A 14,053-nucleotide genomic window follows, 5' to 3' on the forward strand; every position below is an offset into this window, starting at 1 on the left:
TTGTCCACCGCACCTGCGGTTTCGCTCTGCTCAGTCTTGTCCACTGCACCTGCGGTTTCGCTTTTCTATGCTTGATTACCGCATCTGCTGCTCTGAACCCGCCTCCCAGTCTATACTGGACCCTACCCAGCCTGTGCTCTAACCTGCCTGTTCCTGTATTCCCCGGTGTGGGTCAACAGCCATGTCCGGGGTCTGACCTGGAGTCGCACCTGGTCCCTCTGCTCGGTTCCTCCCTGGTGCACGGCATCGTATCCGTCGTGCGACCTGGGTCGGATCGGGTTGATACTTAGTTACGCCCCTCCAAGCACTCTCCGGTTCATGGCACAGTGGGATCACTAATCACGCACACGCCAGTCAGTCCGGGCGTGTACATAGCATGTGACACATCAGACACATGCATACAGTGCTGAAAAGACATGGGAAGAGCATGGGGAAGACCCATGAAAGCATCTCTGACTCCCAGGTCACTGCCTAAAAGTGTGCCCATCACAAGTGATCCTTAATGCATGCGAAGTTGCCTCTGTCATTGCAGACTTGCAACAATCAATGTCCACGTCCTTGTCCCAGTGCAGCATTCAGTTATCCCTACCCCATTCCTTGAAATGCAAGTGCAAGTATGCAGCCAGCCACCCACTCACCCACAGGCTACAATGCTATACTGACAAATTTTTGACAGCTGCTTGAACTTGAAATTTGGCCTTTTAGGCTCATGGAGGCGGAAGCTGTCCACAACCTTATAGCGGCTGCCGGGTGTCCATACTCGGTCCCCAGCTGCCACTATTTCTCCTGGAGTCGTCTCCACCTTCCACAAGAACGGGTCCCACAACATTACCCATGCCCCCCTCCAGTGCACAAACACGTGGACAAGTGAATGTGGCCAGGGACGGTATGGAGCCAGTCCACAGCTTGTCGGTGAGTTGTACTTCACCACAGCCATAATTTTTAGCTCGGTGAAAGGACTGACTTTTGGGAAACCGTATTTACTCTGTGTGTCATTTCTTCATCACCAGGTTCGGCCCATTGTCATACATGATCATGCTTGGCTGTATGTTTAGAGGTGAGAGCCACAGATCAGGCTGCTGTGTTACAGCTTTCAACAACTCTGTAGCATTGGGTGGTTTGTCACCTAAGCATTAAGCATGTTATCTTCAGCACAGCCTGTTGCTGCTTGGCCAAGGCAGTGCTGCAGTGCTTTCAGCTTGTGACTGATGTGGTCTTTCGGAGATGGAGGCCGAACTGGAGGAGGAGGTGCAGGAGCTGAACAATGTGATTACTTTGAGGTTACATTGGCGAGTCTGGTTTTTATACTAAAGAAAGATCATACTGTTTTGTTTTTTTACGCTATTTTTTAACACAAATGCATTCACCAGGAAATGTCATTTTAACATTTTACAACCTTATCTGACCATATGGTGTGTGACACATCATCAGACACATCCTGTTTCATTTATGATGGAGGGACTCTGAAAGTCACAAAGCTTATTCTTTAAGGACCAGCAGTCGGCCCTCACTATTGTTAGAGAGCCATCAGCCGGAAATGCTTTGTTGTTCCCATTATTAACGAGTGGGTACACTATTATTGCGTATGAAGTGACTGCAAGGGCTGCCAAAAATTTGGAGGCACTCCAATTTCCCTTGCAAGAGAAGTAGAGGTCAGAGAGCCTCCTAAAAACAATGTTACCATTATTAGGAAGTGGGTGTCCCATAGTGTTTGCCTATGCAGTGAAGCAACGACTGCCAAAAATTTGGAGGAACTCCAATGCCTCTTGCAAGAGACGTAGATATGTTCATATGGTACATATGGTGGTGAAGGATGAGGATGCGGAGAAGGAGGACATGAACAAAAAGACAAAATCAGAAAGCGTATACCCAAGTTTGGGTGTGAAGACAGAGGTGCATGGGAATAGAGTTAGACCTCCCCAAAAGAAGACAAAGTATTTGAGTTTATGTTACGCTGCTATCATTCGGTGGTGTTGAGAAGTCTGGCCCAATCCAGCCCTTGTTCATTTTTATAAGAGTCAGCCTGTCAGCATTTTCAGTTGACAGCGGATGCGCCTATCGGTTATAATTCCACCGGCAGCACTAAAAATCCGCTCTGACAAAACGCTAGTGGCAGGGCAGGCCAGAACCTCCAAGGCGTAGAGAGCCAGTTCATGCCACGTGTCCTGCTTGGATACCCAATAATTATAAGGCACGGAGGACGTTGGTACGGTCGGCAAGGTACTCCCTCAGCATCTTCCCAAACTTTGCACTTCTTGTGAGAGTACCCCCCCACCTCAGGACCTGTGCGATGGGAGGGGCTGAGAAAACTGTCCCAGAACTTTGACAGTGTTCCCCTGCTGGATTGCATTTGTGTCTTTCTCGCCTGGTTGTCCAACGAACTGTGACCTCTGCCACCAGCATTTTCAGATGGGAATTTTTTCACTAAATCCGCAACAATTGCCTTCTCGTACTGCCCCATTTTATTAGGCTTTTTCTGCAAAGGAATAAGAGACATAAAGTTCTCCCTGTAGCGTGGGTATAGAAGCATCACCAACCAGTAATGACTGTCACCCAAAATTTGGACAATGCGAGGGTCACGGGAAAGGCAGAGTAACATAAACTCAGCCATGTGTGCCAGACTACTAACAGGCAAGACTTCCATGTCCTCACCAAGAGGACGACTGACCATGCTGTCCTCCTCCTCCTACTCCTCCTCCTCCCATTCCTCAAGCCATCCACGCTGAACAGACAGTATGGCAATTGTGCAGTTAGTACCCTCTATAGCGCCGGAAACTGGCTCCTGTTCTTTCTCCTCCTCTTCCTCATTGTCACCCAATCCACTTTGGGATGAGATGAGGCTGGTCAGTGTGTAATCACCCTCTATGGTTCCTTGCTCGATCTCATCGTGCTCCCCCTGCAATTCATCCTCATTGATTGTGAGCAGAGAGCATTTCAGAAGACAGAGAAGCTGGATGGTGACGCTAATTATGGCGTCATCGCTGCTCACCTTCTTGGTGGAGTCCTCAAAGTTTTTGGAGGATGGTAGATATGTTTGACATCCATGTCTACTCCAGAGGTTTTATGTGTAGAGTCTGACCTGAATACCGAACGCCTTGGTGATGCTGGTAGTCAACAACTGTCCTCTTCTGCTTACAAATCCTTCCCAACATCTGCAATGCGGAGTTACAACGCGTGGGGACATCGCAGATCAGCTGGTGAGCTGTAAGGTGCAAATGCTGCTGAAGCACGGCTAGAGTGGTGGAAGCTGTAGCTGATTTTCTTAAATGGGCATACAGGTGGCGTACTTTGACAAGCATATCCAGCAGATCCGGGTAGGTTTTGAGAAACCACTGAACCACGAGGTTAAGCACATGGGCCAGGCATGGCATGTGTGTGAGCTCGCCTCGCCTCAGAGCCGCCACCAGGTTCCGGCCATTGTCACACACGACCATGCCCGGCTGTAGATTCAGCGGTGTCAGCCATAGATCTGCCTGCTCTTTCAGAGCTGTCCACAACTCTTCAGCATTGTGTGGTTTGTCACCTAACCATATTAGATTCAGCACAGCCTGTTGCCGCTTGGCTGAGGCAATGCTGCAGTGCTTCCAGCTTGCGACTGATGTGGTCATTTTGGAGATGGATGCTGAAGAGGAGAAGGAGGTGCAGGAACTGTAGAATGTGGGGGCAACCCTGATTGACCCAGCGCCCGCAATCCTTGGCATCAGGAGGACGCGTTCCGTCCCAAGGTCCGACTGGGTCCCGGCTTCCACTATGTTAACCCAGTGTGCCGACAGCGAGATGCACTGTCTCTGCCAACATGCACTTGTCCATGTGTCCATGGTTTGGTGGACTTTCCCAGTAACTGCATTGTTGAGGGCACGGCTAATGTGGTGGGACACGTGCTTGTGTAATGCGGAGATGGCTCACCGGGAGAAAAAGTGGCAGCTGGGGACCGACTACCGAGGGACGGCTGCTGCCATCAGGTTGCGGAAAGCTTCCATCTCCACCAGCCTAAAAGGTAACATTTAGAGCGCAAGCATTTGTGAAATGTGTGAATTTAGTATTGTGGCCTGTGGGGCGTTAGCTGCATATTTGCGCTTGCGTTCCAAGGACTGGGGTAGGGACAACTGAATGCTGCACTGGGACAAGGACGTGGATGTGCTTGCTGATGGTGCTAGTTGAGAGTGTTCAATGACAGATGTTGAGTGGAAGGCATCTTGGCATGCGCCATGGACAGGGGATTGGCGTTCACGCACAACAGCGGAACAAGCACTGGTGTCACCCGCAGACACTGTTGCTGGACCCTGGGGTTCAGCCCACTTAGTCGGGTGCTTTCCTGCCATGTGCCTGATCATGCTGGTGGTGGTCAGGCTGCTAGTTTTTGCTACCCGTGCGGATGCTGGTCTGGCAGGTGGTGCAAATGGCCTTTTTGGGGTTATCAGCAGAGTCTTTAAAAAACAACCAGACTCGGGAAGACCCAACAGTAATGATAGGCGAGCACTAAAATGCTCGGGTGCTCGATGCTCGGGTCGAGCTCGTTGGAATACTCGGGTGCTCGACCCGAGCAACAAGCCCAATATAAGTCTATGGGAAACTAGCATTTTTCAGGCGGCTCTCCCCGGTGGTCTGCAGAGGGACTAAAAATTTCCCAAATCGATGGGAACAGTGCTCAAATGACATGGGAAGAGCATGGGGAAAACCCCTGAAAGCATTTCTGACTGCCAGGTCACTTCTGTCAACAACGTTGTCAGAGGTATTATGCCACTTTTACGGACTCACAATAAAACATACAAAAACGAAACCAAAATGGATACGGGGAACGGTTGCCAGCCTTCTGTCTACAACCACCACACTGCTTCTTCCTGCCTGTTGTGGTGCTCTGCCTCCCCCCCCTGTGTGCTGCTTTCCTCGCTCTGCATGTCACCTTGCCAGGTTGGGTCAGTGACTTCATCATCCACCACCCCGTCTTCCACTTCCGCACCCTGGTCCTCCTCCTGACTTTCTGGCAATTGTGTCTCATCATCGTCCACCTCTTGTGACACTTTCCCACCTTCCCCTTCACATAACCGTGGCTGGTCATATATTTGGGCATCGCTACATGCGATCTCCTCTTGCCCCGCTTCCAGTGGACCGGGCGAGAGGCCCGAATCTATAAATGGAAAATGAAAAGCTCTTCTGAGCGACCATGTGTGGGATCAGTTGTCTCTGGGCACTCGGCATGGTGGGAGGAAGGAGGATCAGGGTGAGGAATATGAAATCGAGATTCACGGCTACTGAGTCTTGACCGTGTGAAAGACAGGGTGGTGCTGGTTGTCGCTAAGTGACTGGAACCATTATCTGCTATCCAACCAATAACCTTTTCACACTGCTTTGTGTTCAATAGTGGTGTTCTGCAGTCCCCTATTAATTGGGACAGGAAAGTCGAGCAAGAAGATGTGGGTGTTTGTTGTGGCACAATTTCAGCTTGCCCACGGCCTCGTCCTCGTCCTCTGCATGCACCTTCACCATCACGTCCACTTCCCCGTCCCTTGCCACGCGCCATTTTAAATGGAGGACAATATTTTCCACGTTCACTACAAATGGTATGATCTGAACCGCAGTGATATGTTATACGTGTGACGTAAAAAACACAGTTTTAACTAGCTGGCCTGTAGGTTACTATTTTTCACCTCGTGTCAATAACTTCACTAACACACTGCAACAAAATTTAAATGGAGGCCAATATTTTCCACGTTCACTACACATTTCTGGATTTTTATCGGTGTAATAAGGAAAGGATCTGGATGTATTCTGCTGTGGCAACAAGCAAATTGAGCAGAAAAATGGTGTTCTCTGGATTGCTTTCTAAGCAAATAATCAGGATTAAGATCAAAAAAATAATTATCCCTGGCCCCTGATACCTGGGGCTATTTGTAGAAATATCTGTAACAGCAGTAGCAGACAGAACTGGAATGGAGCCTATTGTGCTGTATTATAAACTGCAGTCTGCCACATACACTGCCTGCCTGCCTAGCTCTGATAGATAGATAGATAGATAGATAGATAGATAGATAGATAGATAGATAGATAGGTGGCCAGAAAATAATAACATTTATTTTGATTTATATATAAAATTATATTTACTAACACAAGCATAACATTGACAATTAAATTTTATTCTGAACAATAATACAAAAGCCCTTAAATTTTATCATCGCAGGTGCTCAAACTGTTTTCCATTACAATTTGCACAGCTTTGAAGTCTGCCTCTTACGCTTCGACAAACTTTTTTGCACAGGTCTCTTTGGGTATTTATTTCTTGAAATGCATCTCTTATGTAATTTTTCAAATCACTGACACTTTTTGGTTTTCGACTATAAACTTTGTCCTTCGAGATACTTATCTCCTGTGACTGTTCCATCAAAAAATATTGGTCCTAAAACACCAAAACTTGAAATACAACCCCAAACATTGACACCAGGCTCATTTAGTTGTTGCTCTAATGTTAAATGCATGTTCTAATTATACCAGTAAATACAATTATGTCTGTTAATATGGCCAGATAATTTGAAAGAAGCTTCATCACTCCACATAATTTTATTTAAAATTACTGGATTTTCTTCAATTTCGTTAAGCATAATCTCACTAAATTGCAGCCGCCTGTCTGGATCATCCTCCAATAAACCATGAATTAGACAGGGACGATAAGCTTTCCACCCAATAGATTTCAGGATTCGCATGATAGAAGCTCGTGAAATTCCCAATTCCAAAGAGGCTCTGGTGTACTTTTTTGGACTCTGAACAAATGTTTCAGCAATAAGTTGTTTATTATCTTCTATATAGACTGTTTTGGGTCGACCAGTTTTTGGAGTATTAAGGATTGAGCCAGTGGCATTGAATTTGTCACGAATGCGGTAAATGGTTTGTCTCTTTGGGGCTTGAGTACCAAATGTTTCAACCCAATTTGCCCTAACGGTTTCAGCATTTTGAGATTTCCAATACTCTGTTAAAATCCATTTTCTTTGATCTGTATTTAAATTATTTGCCATTATGTGTTATCTGAATTATCTGAAAAGAAAACAGATTTGGGGGAGATCTATCTGTGAAAACTAGATCTGTGAAACTGGCTCAGTTTCCCTTAGCAACCAATCAGATTCCCCTTTTCATTTTCCAAAGAGTCTGTGAGGAATGAAAAGTGGAATCTGATTGGTAGCTAAGGGCAATTGAACCAGTTTCACTTTACACCATGTTTGATAAATCTCCCCCTTCATAACGTTATTACACTTTCTGTCCACCAACTTTTGGACCACCATATATATAATGTTGTGGAATACCTAGACTAACAGGACGTTCAATGGACCCTCTTGCTATATGCACTGCAGTCTGCCACATACACTGCCTGCCTGCCTAATTCCTGCTATCACCTTCACCACTGAAAATATGCAGCTGGATTAGTCCTCAGAAGGACTGTTAGTTCAGATGGATATATATAGATGTTGTGGTATACTGTACTTACACTAACTAATAAACAACCAAATCTCTCCCTAGCTCAGCAACATCTCACCCTACACTGCATGTTTCCGGAGTAGACTGTGACGAGCATGGCGGCGCCAGGTCTTATATAGACCTGATGATGATGTGCGGCCAGCCAATCACTGTAATGCCACAACCAACATGGCTATGGCATTACAGTGTGTGACAGGCAATCCCTGCAAGTCCATTGGCTCTCTAAACAGCACAAAACATGCAGGGAGGGGACCCGAGCTCAAGCCAGAGCAACCAGGAAATACTCGCTGAGCATTTCGAGCAATGAGATGCTTGGGCGAGTACCGAGCAGTGACGAATCGTTCGCTCATCACTAATGCTAATGTTAAAAGGCAAACAGCCTTACCACTTTAATGATATATTTTCTGTTTAATGGAAATAAATTGTATTGATTTAAGGCAAGATATAATGCAAAATGCCACTACAAGCTTTGCTGGCTACATCTTAGTTTCCATTAGGTGAACAAAAGCAAGGCCCTCCCCACGAGAAATGTATCCAGTCCCATTATAACCTGGATAAGCTTATTTTTTGTGTCATAAGGGTGCCCTTCTGTTGCATTATGAGGTCCCCGCTACTTTATGTCTACTATAAAGCGTCAAACTGAAATTTTGTTTTTATTTCACCGCCTGAGTGGTATCACTAATGTCTGCTCATTGCCCGGAATACAATACTTACCAGCCAATCTCTTCTGCTTTTCCCAGCAATGTTCCAGTCTCATTCTGTCATCTTGAGTCTACAGGTCCTGGCTGACCAGAAGTCAGGGCTAGTGGTCAAAAGCTATCAATTTAAGGCTATGAGAGCCTTGTTCTGGCCTCGTTCTGGCTCATATAGACTTACACTGAGAAGTGCCTTCTGGTCCGCGCAACAAACATTGGAGCAATTTGGCTAGTCACAACTAGTAGAACAGGACTGGAGCAGCAGCGAGAACAGTAGAAGTGTCGCAGGATTGGAGGATAGCCAATGTGGTATCGATATTTAAGAAAGGCAAGAAGGTGGATCCAGGTAACTACGGTCCAGTAAGTCTGACATCAGTAGTGTGCAAAGTTTTTGAGGACATTATAAGAGATGACCTGCAGAGTTATATCACAGAGAATAATATAATAAATGATAATCAGCACAGATTCATGAAAAATAGGATGTGTCTAACCAACATATTGGGTTTCTATGAGGAGGTAGGTGCAAATTTTAATGTTGGTAATGTGGCTGATGTGATTTATCTGGACTTTGCAAAGGCATTTGATACTGTACCTCATATCAGCCTTATACTGAAGCTACAGAAGTAAGTACTTGGGGGAACTATATGTAGATGGGTAAGGAATTGGTAAAATGTTAGGAAGTAAAGATTCATCATAAATGGTACGTTCTCTAAATGGGATATCGTCAGTGGGGTGCCAAAGGGATCTGTGCTAGGACCAATTCTTTTTAACCTCTTTATTAATGATCTTGGGGATTGGATTGAGAGTAAAGTGTCAGTTTTTGCAGACGATACATAGCTTTGTAGAATATTAAAATCTGATCTTGACATTATGATATTGCAGAACGATCTGGATAAGATGACTGAATGGGCAAACACTTGGCAGATGAGGTTTAATGTAGGTAAATGTAGAGTAATGCACCTAGGACGGAGTAATCCTATTGCTACTGTGACAAAGTCACTGGTAAAGTGGTGGAGGGGAGATATGTTTCCCTGAGGCTATGGGCGTCAGTGAATTGAAACAGTTAAGTTTCCTCCAGCATGTTATGTGCAAGGAGGGGTTAAGACTCCATTTCCAAAGGGCATGTTTTTATGAGAACAACCATAGAGTGGGTGGGAGGTTGTTCTCCATATCTCCTTGCCAGGGTGTGATCAGGGGGAGGTTTAAATACTTTGCCAGCTGAGGCATTCAGAGTTCAATGTCTGGAGAAGTAAGCTTCAGAAGGGAGCTTGTGTTTTAACCATGTGGAGTTGCTGAACTCACAGCAGGTGAATCCCTGCTACTCCAAGGACTGTGTTCTATGTGTTACCATTTTTGCTTTGCATTCCTGTTTTGCCCAGCGGGCTGTGTTTATTTTTATGGACTAAACGTTTGTTTATGCAGCATTACAATAAATCAACCAAAGATTTAAAGAGACGGCGTACCTGTGTCTACCTCCGTGTGCAGCCAAGTGAACGATCTACCACACTACGTATACTTTAACTGGGAGTATACTCAGGACTACAGAACAGGAGAAGGACTTGGGTATTCTGATTACAAGTAAGCTGAGCAGCAGTACTCAATGCCAAGCAGCAGCAGCAAAAGCAAACAAGATTTTAGAATGTATAAAAACAGAAATAAAATCCCGCGATCCCAAAGTATTGCTACCCCTTTATAAATCACTGGTGAGGCCACATCTGGAATATGGGATCCAGTTTTCGGCTCCACATTTTAAAAAGGATATTCAGAAGTTAGAGTCAGTTTAAAGGTGGACAACTAGATTATTACAAGGCATGGAAGGACTCTCACATGATGAGAAGTTGGAAAAGTTGAGCTTGTTTAGCTTAGAAAAAGCCTCAGAGGGGATCTCATTTACATGTATGAATATACAGTGGTGGCCAAAAGTATTGGCACCCCTGCAATTCTGTCAGATAATACTCAGTTTCTTCCTGAAAATGATTGCAATCACAAATTCTTTGGTATTATTATCTTCATTTAATTTGTCTTCAATGAAAAAACACAAAAAGAATTGTCCTAAAGCCAAATTGGATATAATTCCACACCAAACCTAAAAAAGGGGGTGGACAAAAGTATTGGCACTGTTTGAAAAATCATGTGATGCTTCTCTAATTCGTGTAATTAACAGCACCTGTAACTTACCTGTGGCACCTAACAGGTGTTGGCAATAACTAAATCACACTTGCAGCCAGTTAACATGGATTAAAGTTGACTCAACCTCTGTCCTGTGTCCTTGTGTGTACCACATTGAGCATGGAGAAAAGAAAGAAGACCAAAGAACTGTCTGAGGACTTGAGAAACCAAATTGTGAGGAAGCATGAGCAATCTCAAGGCTACAAGTCCATCTCCAAAGACCTGAATGTTCCTGTGTCTTCCGTGCGCAGTGTCATCAAGAAGTTTAAAGCCCATGGCACTGTGGCTAACCTCCATAGATGTGGACAGAAAAGAAAAATTGACGAGAGATTTCAATGCAAGATTGTGCGGATGGTGGATAAAGAACCTCGACTAACATCCAAACAAGTTCAAGCTGCCCTGCAGTCTGAGGGTACAACAGTGTCAACCCGCACTATCCGTCGGCGTCTGATTGAAAAGGGACTGTATGGTAGGATACCCAGGAAGACCCCACTTCTTACCCCGAGACATAAAAAAGCCAGGCTGGAGTTTGCCAAAACTTACCTGAGAAAGCCTAAAACGTTTTGGAAGAATGTTCTCTGGTCAGATGAGACAAAAGTAGAGCTTTTTGGGAAAAAGCATCAACATACAGTGTACAAGAAAAAAAAAGAGGCATTCAAAGAAAAGAACCCGGTCCCTACTGTCAAACATGGTGGAGGTTACCTGATGTTTTGGGGTTGCTTTGCTGCCTCTGGCATTGGACTGCTTGACCGTGTGCATGGCATTATGAAGTCTGAAGACTGCCAACAAATTTTGCAGCATAATGTAGGGCCCAGTGTGAGAAAGCTGGGTCTCCCTCAGAGGTCATGGGTCTTCCAGCAGGACAATGACCCAAAACACACTTCCAAAAGCACTATAAAATGGTTTGAGAGAAAGCACTGGAGACTTCTAAGGTGGCCCGCAATGAGTCCAGACCTGAATCCCATAGAACACCTGTGGAGAGATCTCAAAATCGCATTTTGGAGAAGGCACCCTTCAAATATCAGGGACCTGGAGCAGTTTGCCAAAGAAGAATGGTCTACAATTCCAGAAGAGCATTGTAAGAAACTCATTGATGGTTACCGGAAGCGGTTGTTCGCAGTTATTTTGGCTAAAGGTTGTGCAACCAAGTATTAGGCTGAGGGTGCCAATACTTTTGTCTGGCCAATTTTTGGAGTTTTGTGTGAAATGATCAATGATTTGATTTTTGCTTCATTCTCTTTTGTGTTTTTCCTTGCAAGCAAGGGCCACCACTGTATGTGTGGTCAGTACAAAGGACAAGCACATGACTTATTCCTTCCAAAGACCATACTAAGGACTAGGGGTCACTCATTTTGGGTGGAAGAAAGGCGACTCCGGCACCTAAACAGGAAAGGGTTCTTTATAGTCAGAGCAGTCAGACTGTGGAATGCCCTACCACAAGAGGTAGTGATGGCATACACTATTACGGCTTTCAAAAAAGGGCTGGATGATTTCCTCGATACACATAACATTATGGGTTACAGTTAAATTAGACAATAAGTTACACCTATAGTAGTTCAGTTGATCCAGGGTTCTTGTACTGATCGCCTTTTCTCGGGGTCAAGAAGGAATTTTTCCCCTTGATGCAAATTGACTGAATGTGTCCTGGGGTTTTTGCCTTCTTCTGGATCAACAGATTGAGGTATAGGGATTTTAGTAATACCATTATTAGAATCATAAGAGTAATACAAAAAATAAAACAAATTAAAAAAATTATAAACTGGTTCACTTGCAATAGTAATAGTGCAGTAATAATAAAAATGATAATAATACATTTGTGAGGCCTAGTCCCAGTTAGTTAGTAAGTGTAGTGTTAGTGTAGGGAGTACAATTAGGGGAGAAAGGTTGAACTTGATGGACCTAGGTCTTTATTCAACCTAGATGCATAGAAAATATATTAGTGATACCACTCCAGGCATGAAATAAAAAAAACACCAGAGTGGTGCTTTAAGAAACAAAGTAGCTACTTTTTGGTATAGATATTTGCAAAAACCTGCACCCTCATAGTTGTTTCATAATGCGAATTGTGGCATTTAAAGTGTCAAGCAACAGAGATCAAATATTTCTCTGATCTCCGTTGCAAGAGTTGGGCCACGGACCCTCTATCAGTATTTGGTCAGTATTTTTTCTCAGGAGTGGGAACCAAAACCAGGTGAGGAACAATCAGAGAAAAGGTATAATAGAAACAAGTGCACCAATTCTGCATTTATCACCCACTCCTGATTTTGGCTCCCACTCCTGAGAAAAAATACTGACTGAATACTGACCAAATACTGATAGTGGGGCCATGGCCTTAAGCTGGTTGCAAGTCTCATACACAGAGGAGAAAAGAAGGGAGAAGAGAGAGCCAAAGGCTGGTAGATGTCAATATCTGACCAAAATGATAACCATATGGAAGAGGTGACAATCAGAGTCTATGGTTTATTTTTTAACATCAATGAAAAAATATGAAGTGAATTTTGATTGCATAGGTAACAGGGCCATTTTTTTCTTAAGTTTATATCTATCCATTGCCTGTCTGACGTGTCTTCAGCATTGTTACTCACACGCGCCACGTTGCCTGTAGAGTCAATGGCGCCCGTGCCCAGTAAGTATAGTAAGCAGATTTAAATAATTGGTCTCACTACACCTAGGCATGTTCTAAATATTCTCTATCCCTCCTCCACCTCACTACTACCTAAAGAAGTGTGAGCGAAAAGTGATGGGGAGGCCACTCAGCCTTGATCTATACATGCCAAACTAGGTCCGTATTAAGCTAGCCCTAGTATCTTCCCATTACATACAGATTTTTATTTATAAGTGGGCCATTGACTTCTGCACTATGCACATTATTAGGGCCACTGCCTTATTCGGATGATGTGATCTATTACATGAATTATATCTATTTTCTTAATTTATTATAGTACATGCATTGTTTTTCTTCTTGATGTAGTCCTGGTATATGCATATTCATTAGCATTTTATGTATTCAACATATTTACTGTGTCAGCTTACTTGTACAAAATGATGACACTTGTTTATTTTTTCATTAAGTTTAATTGATAATATATGCAAATTGCCTCTTCGGAGAAAAAGAGGACTTGTACTCTATAGCGCCACCTATTGGAAGTAGCAATCCTGCAAGTCACAATCAACCCTTTAACGAGTTGTGCAATATGACTTAGGATAAAAGCCAAATCAGAATCTCAATTTGCAGACACGGTGTTTCGGGCTGTTGGCCCTCGTCAGTGCAAAGTATGAGAACTGCTACTTCCAATAGCAATTGATCGGTGATCGGTCCGATCACAGACCGCAATGCTCGGATTGGTGGTAGGTATCCTGTCCCGAGCGTGACAGCCTCATAGAAATACAAGAAGCTGTCATGCTAGGGTCGGTAGAACCACAGCCAGTCCATGCCTTGTGATCTCTGATCAGACCACGATCCAAGGATGTCTGCATGAGCCCTTACTCTATACATAGTGTTTCTCCAGCTACATGTGTTTTACATGTCTAGCTGTCTTTTACTTCTCTTTTAACAAAAATGTGCTTAGTCACTAATTTGTCCAAACAAAGAATTTACTTTACTTACTTCTAGTGCATTATTGAGCCCTTACTGGGCTGTTGTAGGCTGTTTCATATTTGAACTGTGGTCCAGTGGACCTAGAGAATTTATTTATATGTATTTTTTGTTGTCTATCTAGCTATAT

This window comes from Phyllobates terribilis, unplaced genomic scaffold (assembly GCF_046119375.1).
Source record: "Phyllobates terribilis strain yellow unplaced genomic scaffold, ASM4611937v1 Scaffold_2__4_contigs__length_985480577, whole genome shotgun sequence".
In the NCBI taxonomy this organism is placed as follows: domain Eukaryota; kingdom Metazoa; phylum Chordata; class Amphibia; order Anura; family Dendrobatidae; genus Phyllobates; species Phyllobates terribilis.